Source organism: Mobula birostris, chromosome 1 (assembly GCF_030028105.1).
Source record: "Mobula birostris isolate sMobBir1 chromosome 1, sMobBir1.hap1, whole genome shotgun sequence".
NCBI classification, from domain to species: Eukaryota; Metazoa; Chordata; class Chondrichthyes; order Myliobatiformes; family Myliobatidae; genus Mobula; species Mobula birostris.
Genome location: NC_092370.1, coordinates 47606752 through 47618306, shown reverse-complemented (window position 1 = coordinate 47618306; position 11555 = coordinate 47606752).

Below are 11555 nucleotides of genomic sequence, written 5' to 3'. Positions count from 1 at the left end.
TCAATTGGATGGTATTTATTACTGATTCCAATTAAGCTCTTCAACATGAGAAGAATGGGTGTGTAAGGTGTTTAATTGAATGATTTGAATGAACGTTTGAACTTTTTTAGAGAAAAATCCTCTTTTCAAAATCTGTGCCATGTAACTTTATCATGTGGTAGAATCCCATTGTATGAATATTGAAATTCAACATAAGTGCAATTCTATTACAGGCTGGTAGAATGGGAAATTAGAAGTCATTTTTCTGTATGTGGTGCAGAAACTTTTCCATTGAAATATCTTCCAAAGAAGTAATAGGTCAATTTCGATGTTCACCCAGTTATGTTTGCAGCGTTACTTGTGCAGAACATTCAGACATGGGCTGATCAGTTGCACAGATGTGTCAGACAATAGCCATTTCCTATGAAAGAGAGTTGAGCCATTTATTCTTGACATTGCCATTGCCAAGATCTTCCCTCCACACCCCTCCCCCTCAACCTGACGCCATCGATATTCTAACTCCCCAGAGCCTTTCCATTATCTACAAGGCACAAGTCAGGAGTGTGATTTCATACTTATATACACTATAATAGAGGATGAAAATAGAGTGCGGTGGAGGAGAAATGTGTGGCTGAGGGACTGGAGCAAGAGGCAGGGATTCAGACTTCTGGATCATTGGGACCTCTTTTGGGGCAGGTGTGATCTGTACAAAAATAACGGGTAGCACTTGAATCTGAGAAGGGAGGCAAAAGAGGTGGGGGCATGGCACTGCTGATCAGAGATAGTGTCATGGCTGCAGAATAGGAAGAAGTCATGGAGAGATTGTCTACTGTATCTCTGTGGGTGGAAGTTAGAAACAGGAAGGGGTCAATAACTCCACTGGGTGTTTTTTATAGACCACCCAATAGTAAGAGGGACATAGAGGAGCAGACAGGGAGACAGATTCTGGAATGGTTCAGTAATAACAGGGTTGTCGTGATGGGAGATTTTAATTTCCCAAATTTTGATTGGCATCTCCCTAGAGCAAGGGGTTTAGATGCAGTGGAGTTTGTTAGGTGTGTTCGGGAAGGTTTCCTGACGCAACATGTAGCTAATCCTACAAGAGGAGAGGCTGTACTAGGTCTGATATTGGGAAATGAACCTGGTCAGGTGTCAGATCTCTCAGTGGGAGAGCACTTTGGAGATAGTGATCATAGTTCTATTTCCTTCACCACAGCATTGGAGAGGGATAGGAACAGACAAGTTAGGAAAGCGTTTAATTGGAGTAATGGGAAATATGAGGCTATCAGGCAGGAACTTGGAAGCATAAATTGGGAACAGATGTTCTCAGGGAAATGTAAGGCAGAAATATGGCAAATGTTCAGGGGATATTTGCGTGGCATTCTACATAGGTACGTTTCAATGAGACAGGGAAAGGATGGTAGGGTACAGGAACCGTGGTGTACAAAGACTGTTGGAAATCTAGTCAAGAAGAAAAGAAAAGCTTGTGAAAGGTTCAAAAAACTAGGTAATAATAGATATCTAGAAAATTATAAGGCTAGCAGGAAGGAGCTTAAGAATGAAGTAACGGATCAGGCGAGGTAAGTTACTTGTGAGGAATAGGAAGTATGTCTGTGCGGCCAGTGTTCTGTACTTGGTGTTAGATGTGGGAAGTCCGGGAGACTCCCAGCCTCCCGGACGGCCACATCCGCACCAGGTGCGCGACATGCAGCACCTCAGGGACCGCGTTAGGGAACTGGAGATGCAGCTCGATGACCTTTGTCTGGTCAGGGAAAGTGATAGAGAGGAGCTGTGGACAAGTAGCCACAAGAGACAGATAAATGGGTAACAGTCAGGAGAGGGAAGAGCAAGAGTCAGATACTAGAGAGTACCCCTGTGGTGTCCCCCTTAACAAAAAATACTCCTGTTTGAGTACTGTTGGGGGGAATGATCTATCTGGGGGAAGCAACAGTGGCAATGCCTCTGGCACAGAGTCTGGCCCTGTGGCTCAGAGGGGAGGGAAAGGAAGTGCATGGCAGCAGTAATGGGGGATTCCATAGTTCGGGGGTCAGACAGGCGATTCTGTGGATGCAGGAAAGAAAAGTTTGCCTCCCAGATGCCAGGGTTTGGGATGCTTCTGATCACGTCCACAATATCCTGAAGTGGGAAGGTGAACAGCCAGAGGTCAAGGTACATATTGGTACCAACGACATAGGTAGGAAAAGGATGAGGTCCTGAAAACAGACTACAGGGAGTTAGGAAGGAAGTTGAGAAGCAGGACCACAAAGGTAGTAATCTTGGGATTACTGCCTATGCCATGCGACAGTGAGTATAGGAATAGAGTGAGGTGGAGGACATATGCGTGTCTGAGGGATTGGAGCAGGGGACAGGGGATTCAGATTTCTGGATCACTGGGACCTCTTTTGGGGCAGCCGTGACCTGTACAAAAATGCCAGGTTGCACTTGAATCCAAACGGGACCAATATCCTGGCGGGGAGGCTTGCTAACGTTATTGAGGGAGTTTAAACTAGAATTGCTGGGGGGGTGGGAACCAAACTGAAGAGATAGAAGAAGGGGCAGTTGGCTCACAAATGGAGAAAGCTTGTAGACAGTGCGAGAGAGAGGATAGGCAGGTGATAGCAAAGGGATGCGCTCAGACCAATGGTTTGAGATGTGTCTATTTTAATGCAAGGAGTATCATGAACAAAGTGGATGAGCTTAGAGCGTGGATCAATACTTGGAACTATGATGTTGTGGCCATTACAGAGACTTGGATGGTTCAGGGGCAGGAATGGTTACTTGGAGTGCCAGGCTTTAGATGTTTGAGAAAGGACAGGGAGGGAGGCAAAAGAGGTGGGGGCATGGCACTGCTGATCAGAGATAGTGTCACGGCTGCAGAAAGGAGGAAGTCATGGAGGGATTGTCTACTGTGGGTGGAAGCTAGGAACAGGAAGGGGTCAATAACTCCACTGGGTGTTTTTCATAGACCACTTAATCGTAACAGGGACATTGAGGGGCAGATAGGGAAACAGATTCTGGAAAGGTATAACAATAACAGGGTTGTTGTGGTGGGAGATTTCAATTTCCCAAATATTGATTGGCATCTACCTAGAGCAAGGGGTTTAGATGTGTTGGAGTTTGTTAGGTATGTTCAAGAAGGTTTCTTGACACAATATGTAGATAAGCTTACAAGACAAGAGGCTGTACTTGATCTGGTATTGGGAAATGAACCTGGTCAGGTGTCAGATCTCTCAGTGGGAGAGCATGTTGGAGATAGTGATCACAATTCTATTTCCTTTACCATAGCATTGAAGAGGGATAGGAACGGACAAGTTAGGAAAGCGTTTAAATGGGGTAGGGGGAAATATGAAGCTATCAGGCAGGTACTTGGAAGCATAAACTGGGAACAGATGTTTTCTCATCAAGAAGAAAAGAAAAGCTTATGAAAGGTTCAAAACACTAGGTAATGATAATGATCTGGAAGATTATAAGGCTGGCAGGAAGGAGCTTAAGGACGAAATTAGGAGGGCCAGAGGAGGCCATGAGAAGTCCTTGGCGAGCAGGATTAAGGAAAACCCCAAGGTATTCTACAAGTATGTGCAGAGCAAGAGGACAAGATGTGAGAGAATAGGACCAGTGTGACAGTGGAAAAGTGTGTATGGAAATGAAAGAGATAGCGGATGTACTTAATGAATACTTTGCTTCAGTATTCACTACGGAAAAGGATCTTGGTGATTGTGGGGATCACTTACAGCGGACTGAAAAGGATGTGCTTTTGGAAAGCGTCAAATTGAATAAGTCACCGGGACTGGACGAGATATACTGCAGGCTACTGTGGGAGGTAAGGGAGGAGATTAATGACCCTCTGGCAATAATCTTTGCATCATCAATGATGATGGGAGAGATTCCGGAGGATTGGAGGGTTGCAGATGTTGCTCCCTTATTCAAGAACGGGAGTAGAGATAGCCCAGGAAATTATAGACCAGTGAGTCTTACCTCAGTAGTTGGTAAGTTGAGAGAAAAGATCCTGAGAGGCAGGATTTATGAGCATTTGGAGAGGCATAATATGATTACGAAGAGTCAGCACAGCCTTGTCAAAGGCAGGTCGTGCCTTATGAGCCTGACTGAAATTTTTGAGGATGTGACTAAACACATTGATGAAAGTAGAGCAGTAGATGTAGTGTATATGAATTTCAGCAAGGCATTTGATAAGGTACCCCTTGCAAGTCTTATTGAGAAAGTAAGGTGGCATGGGATCCAAGGGGACCTTGCCTTATGGATCCAGAATTGGCTTGCCCACAGAAGGCAAAGTGTGGTAGTAGATGGGTCATATTCTGCATTGAGGTTTGTGACCAGTGGTGTGCCTTAGAGATCTGTTCTGGGACTCCTTCTCTTCGTGAATTTTATAAATGACCTGGATGAGGAAGTGGTGGGATGGGTTAGTAAATTTGCTGATGACACAAAGGTTGGGGGTGTTGTGGATAGTGTGGAGGGTTGTCAGAGGTTACAGCAGGGACATTGATAGGATGGGCTGAGAAATGGTAGATGGTGGCCTACAAAGATAAATGTGAGTTGGTTCATTTTGGTAGGTCAAATATGATGGCAGAATATTGTACTAATGATAAAACTCTTGGCAGTGTGGAGGATCAGAGTGATCTTGGGGTCCGAGTTCATAGGACGCTCAAAGCTGCTGTGCAGGTTGACCTTGTGGTTAAGAACGCATATGGTGCATTGGCCTTCATCAACTGTGGGATTGAGTTCAAGAACCAAGAGGTAATGCTAATGCTACGTAGGACCCCTCACTACAGGAAGGACGTGGAAACCATAGAAAGGGTGCAGAGAAGATTTACAAGGATGTTGTCTGGATTGGGGAGCACGCCTTATGAGAATAGGTTGAGTGAACTTGGCCTTTTCTCCTTGGAGCGACAGAGGATGAGAAGTGACCTGATAGAGGCGTATAAGATGATGAGAGGCATTGATCATGTGGATAGTCAGAGGATTTTTCCCAGGGCTGAAATGGCTAACACAAGAGGGCACAGTTTCAAGGTGCTTGGAAGTAGGTACAGAGGATATGTCAGGGTTAAGTTTTTTACATAGAGGGAGGTGAGTGAGTGGAATGTGGTTGCTGGCAATGGTGGTGGAAGCGGATACAACAAGAGACTCCTGGAAAGGTACATGGAGCTTAGAAAAACAGAGGGCTATGGGTAACCCTAGGTAATCTTCAACGTAAGTACATATTTGGCACAGCATTGTTGGCCAAAGGGCCTGTATTGTGCTGTAAGTTTTCTATGTTTCTACATTTCTAATACTATATAATACTACAATATATATTAGAACACTATACTATACTATATAATATCATTATACTACAATATTCTAGAAAAGTTTCTGTCAGGTTTTAGAGTAAATCACAGTATAGAGAGAGCCCTTACTAAAATTGTCAGTGATTTCAGGCTAAGCACTGATGCCTTCAACGTCTCAGCTCTAATTCTCCAAGATCTCAGGGTTTCCTTTGACACAATTGACTATGCAATATTCTCTTAGATCGCTTGGAGACCTAGTTTGGCCTCTCTGACACAGTCCTTAATTGGGTTCATACATATATCTTAGAGAGAAAATATTTTGGCTGTCTTGGAGATCATTTTTCTAAGGGATATGATGTACCTTTTGGTGTTGCTTAGGAAAGCTGTTTTGGTCCCCTACTCTTCTCCTTATAAATACCCCCCTTAGACAACATCATTACATAGTCTAAACTTGATTTCCACAATTATGCAGATGACACACTTTGGTGTCGAGTCTGTTGATGATAACACCCTATTTTCTCCAACTTCTGGTATGGCTGCAATAAACAAATGGATGAGAATAAGTTCCTAAAACTAAATTAAGATAAAACTGAAATACTTTTCTTTGGTCCCAAAGCCAAACTTCTTGATAAATTTGGGGACTTTGTTCCCCTTGTAAAATCAGAAGTAACGAACCTGGATTCAGATTTGAATTTTAAATTGCATATAAAGAAAGTAACCAGAGCAGCATTTGTACACTTATGAAATATTGTAAAGGTACATCCATTTCATCACATAATGGTGCTGAAAAACTAATTCATACCTTTATATCGAAAGGACTAGATTACTTCAATGCACTTTTTACTAGCCTTCCAAAGCCACCTATTAACATACTTCACCTCATTCAGAACACCACTGCTAGACTTTTAACTAAAACCTGGACGAGAGGGCATATCACTCCTGTCCTAGCTACTCTGCGTTGGCTTCCTATATCTTTTAGAAATGATTTTAAAGTTCTCTTACTTGTTTTTAAAGCCCAGGGGCCCAGAGTACATCACAGAGTCACTTTTGTTTTATAATCCTACTTGAACTCTCAGGTCTTCTTCTGCTGGTCTCTTAAATTTAAACCATCTCTCTCAAAAGATAATTGGCAGGAATTATGCTCCTAAACTGTGAAGTTCAGTACCTAAATCTATAAGGGATGCTGACTCTGTTGGCACTTTTAAACACCAACTTAAAACCTATTTATTTAACTCTGCTTCTAACCAATATTTTTTGTCTTTTATTTTCATGTTTGCTCTTTGCCCCCTTGTAAAGCACTTTGAACTATATTGGCTGTATGAAAAGTGTTTTACCAATAAGTTATTACTATTATTATTATAATAAAAATAATTTTTTTCTCAGCTTGAGATGGTAAAACCTGAGATGCTGGCATAGCCAAGCACGCTCATTTCTCAACTGCTAGGAACTTTCAGACTATTCCAGTGGTATTAGAATTGTGGCTTTTTGAAGATTTACATAGATATTGCTGTGTAGCCCTAATTGTTTAATGCTATTGTATACTGCCTTTGGGATGACACCAATTGTAGATATTACTATTGCGATAATGTAGACCCTGTACATGTTCCAAAGTCTTTCAATTTCCTCTTTTAATTCAGTGTATTTCTGGTGTTTTTCACTTATTGATTTCTGTAAGTTATGTGTGTTTGGAATGGCTATATCTACTAAGAAAGTTGTTCTTGCTTTATCCTGTATTATATCGGGATGGTTATTCTGGGTTGTCCTATCTGTAATAACGGATCAGTCATAATATAATTAGTGATATTCTGACTGTAAAACTGAATCAGGCTTGTATTTATAGTAAGGTATGATTTCTTTTGTGAGCTTGTATTTTTAAGATTTTGGTGAATGATGTTTGCCACTTGATTGTGTCTGGTAAGTGATGAGATTGTGTTAACCTGCTACAGAATCCTGTAACGTGTTGGATTGCTTCTGGTTTTTCTCAGCATTTTCTACATTTCTCATCTTGAATTTGTTGGTCTTTTATTGTACATTTTTGATATTTTTTGTCTTAACCACCTGGTCCTGTAATGACACAAGGTACCCTTCTGTTTCTGGGAAGAGGTCTCCAACTCTGAGCCAGGCATTCGATGCTTCCTTGTCGACCTCTAGTCTGCTCAGATCGAGGGGATGTCTTCCATGAAGGGTCATTCTCTTCCTTTGGTTAACTTTTTCTTCAATAGTGATAACGTCTTCATTTTTCTGGGTTGTGCTCTCATTTAAGTTTAGTGGTATATACTTCTTATCAGAATTGTATATGCTCGCATGGAATGCTGAATCTTGTTTTCATTGATGAAAATATATCCTGAGAAATTTTATCTGAGTGTTGTGTAAATTTTTAATGTCTGTTATTCCCCTTCCCCTTTCTGTTCTCGTAAGTGCTAATCTAAGCGCATTTGAGTGTACATATGTTTACTGAAATTTGATACTTCAGTTCTTATTTTTCTCTGTAAATTTTCCTGAAGAGTTTTGGACCAATATATTATGCCAAAAGAATATGTTAGTATAAATATGGCATAAGTGTTTATTGCCTCGGTAATATTATTATTATTATTATTTCTTGCCTGGATGAGGGCAACTTTAATAAGAATGGTCTAATACTTTAAAAAGCTCTCACTAACAATTATTAGGAGGAACTCAGCAAGTCGGGCAGCATCCGTGGAAACGATCAGTTAATGTTTCGGGCCGGAACCCTGCGTCAGGGCTGAAGAGGGAAGGGGCAGAGGCCCTATAAAGAAGGTGGGGGGGGGAGGGTGGGAAGGAGAAGGCTGGTAGGTTCCAGGTGAAAAACCAGTAAAGGGAAAGATAAAGAGGTGGGGGAAGGGGGGCAGGGAGGTGATAGGCAGGAAAGGTGAAGAAGGAAAAGGGGAGAACACAATGGGTGGTAGAGGGAGGCGGAACCATGAAGGAGGTGATAGGCAGCTGGGGGAGGGGGCAGAGTGAAATAGGGATAGGGGAAGGGAGGGGGAGGGAATTACCAGAAGTTGGAGAATTCTATGTTCATACCAAGGGGCTGGAGACTACCTAGACAGTATATGAGGTCCCTACACCTCCCCTCATGCCACCATTCAGGGCCCCAAACAGTCCTTCCAAGTGAGGCAACACTTCACTTGTGAGTCTGTTGGGGTCATCTATTGCATCCGGTGCTCTCGGTGTGGCCTCCTCCACATCGGTGAAGCCCGACGCAGATTGGGGGACCACTTCGTTGAGCACCTCCGCTCCATCCGCCACAACAGACAGGATCTCCCGGTGGCCACCCACTTCAACCCTGCTTCCCACTCCCATTCAGATATGTCCATACATGGCCTCCTCTACTGCCATGATGAGGCTAAACACAGGTTGGAGGAGCAACACCTCATATACCGTCTAGGTAGTCTCCAGCCCCTTGGTATGAACATAGAATTCTCCAACTTCTGGTAATTCCCTCCCCCTCCCTTCCTCTATCCGAATGTCACTCTACCCCCTCCCCCAGCTGCCTATCACCTCCCTCATGGTTCTGCCTCCTTCTACTACCCATTGTGTTCTCCCCTATTCTTTCTTCACCTTTCCTGCCTATCCCCTCTCTGCTTCCCCTCCCCCACCCCCTTATCTTTCCCCTTACTGGTTTTTCACCTGGAACCTACCAGCCTTCTCCTTCCCACCCTCCCCCCACCTTCTTTATAGGGCTTCTGCCCCTTCCCTCTTCAGTCCTGATGAAGGGTTCCGGCCCGAAATGTCGACTCATCGTTTCTATGGATGCTGCTCGACCTGCTGAGTTCCTCCAGCGTGTTGTGAGTGTCGCTCTGACCCCAGCATCTGCAGATTATTTTGTGTTAACAATTATTAGGAACAATGGGAAGTGGTTTATAGGCTATAATTTCTCACACATCTCAGAAGTTCCTTCAGCATTATTTCCTTTTGTCATGCATCATCCAATTGCTTTTACCACGAGGACAATCTAGGCCTCTCTCACATCTTGCCAGTCCCTTTCACTTCATCACACCAAGCTCATTCCTCATTAGTACCCTTATGATTTCTTTTAATATTAGGATTATGTAATACTTTCTTAATTTCTGTCTGTTTTTCAAAATCTCAAATATAACATTTGGTTACAAACCTTGATCATATCCATCTGATGTTTATAAGATCATGCCCATCCTTTCATGATATTAAATTATTCATCTTGTCATGAATATTGTTTGTGTATTCAGAGAAAAGTTATATTTCAACCATTTTCATCTAACTTGATCTCATTCGTGTTTTAAAATTTATTATAGTTTTTTCTGGATCTGGACATTATTGTCTATTTTTAAGTGCCTTGAGCTGCTTTGCTTTCTAGGTCATTTTAGAGTTAATTTCATTGGTATTTTGTCTTCATGTGTAGGCCAGACTGGGTAAGGATGACAGGTTTTCTTCCCCTACAGGACATTAGTAAATCAGTTCTTTTTTAACCATTATCTGGTGGTCTTGCAGCCATCATTGCATTTATGTTTTTTAAAATCAGATTGTTAATTGAATTTTTAATTTCCAAACTGCCATGATGCAATTTGAATTCCACTCTTTGGATTTTTAATTAAGGATTTTGGATTACTGTGCTAGTCATTTTATAGTCAATAACTAGTAGTTTAACCATTGTCTAATCACCATTGTTATAGTTTTGGCTTTAAACTAGTTCTTCTAATCACATTTTGTGTCTTTTATCCTTAACTTGTTATTTTAAAATTTGTAAGTCCTTACTTACTTGAACACTTTTCCTTCCTTTGTCAGTATAAAGGCATATTTGCTTCTCCAGTTGTTTCATTCTCAGGACAGCTATTCCAATCTGGTTTAAGTGGAGCTTGTCCCAGTAGAACAGCCCCCTCTTTTCCCTGCACTAGTGCTGTTGCTGTTAATCAAAAACTGTGTCCTCCATGCTGCTCTTTGAGTCCTACACTGTGATCCATGAACATGATCATTTTTGAATGTATTCCTCTCTCTACATATATCCAGTAGTCAGTCCCATTCCATGCTTCTAATCCTTAATACCCCAAACTCCTGATAACACATCTTCCCTTCCTGCCTCCCACATTAAGGGTCTCTTTTCTGTCTCTTCACTTTCAGATCTGTTAATATTAACATTATATAACATTAATGATGGGAGGAGAAGATGGCGGCGCGACGCAGCGCGCGTGGCCTCTCTGGTGATGATAATCTGTTATCTGTCAAGTAGGGTGCCGTGCACAATTCTGATTTGATGGAGGCAGATGTGAGAGCACGGAGGAATATCTGGTGAAACTTCTGAAATGCCTGTTTCGCTGCCACCGCTACTGTGTGATCCGAAATCTCCGGAGGGGAAGGTCCCGAATCCTCGGCTCTGCCTGTTGCATGGTGGCCGGGGTCAAAGCGCTCGGCAGAGATGGTGCTCGGTGCTCGGTGTCGGAGGCTCGAAGTTTTCGGACGGACTCAGAGTTGGACTGTGGTCGGGTGCTTCCAGGATGCTGCATCGACAAGTTTGCGGCGCTGGAGGTTAGAAGCATAGAAACATAGAAAATAGGTGCAGGAGTAGGCTTTTCGACCCTTCGAGCCTGCACCGCTGTTCAGTATGATCATGGCTGATCACCCAACTCAGAACCCTGTACCTGCCTTCTCTCCATACCCCCGATCCCTTTAGCCACAAGGGCCATATCTAACTCCCTCTTAAGTATAGCCAATGAACTGGCCTCAACTGTTTCCTGTGGCAGAGAATTCCACAGATTCACCACTCTCTGTGTGAAGAAGTTTTTCCTCATCTCGGTCCTAAAAGTCTTCCCCTTTATCCTTAACCTCTGACCCCTCGTTCTGGACTTCCCCATCATCGGGAACAATCTTCCTGCATCTAGCCTGTCCAATCCCTTTAGAATTTTATACGTTTCAAGAAGATCCCCCCTCAATCTTCTAAATTCCAGCGAGTATAAGCCTAGTCAATCCAGTCTTTCATCATATGAAAGTCCTGCCATCCCAGGAATCAATCTGGTGAACATTCTTTGTACTCCCTCTATGGCAAAAATGTCTTTCCTCAGATTAGGGGACTAAAACTGCATACAATACTCCAGGTGTGGTCTCACCAAGGCCTTGTACAACTGCAGTATTACTTCCTTGCTCCTGTACTTGAATCCTCTTGCTATGAATGCCAGCGTATCATTCGCCTTTTTCACCGCCTGCTGTACCTGCATGCCCACTTTCAATGACTGGTGTATAATGACACCCAAGTCTCATTGCACCTCCCCTTTTCCTAATTGGCCACCATTCAGATAATTA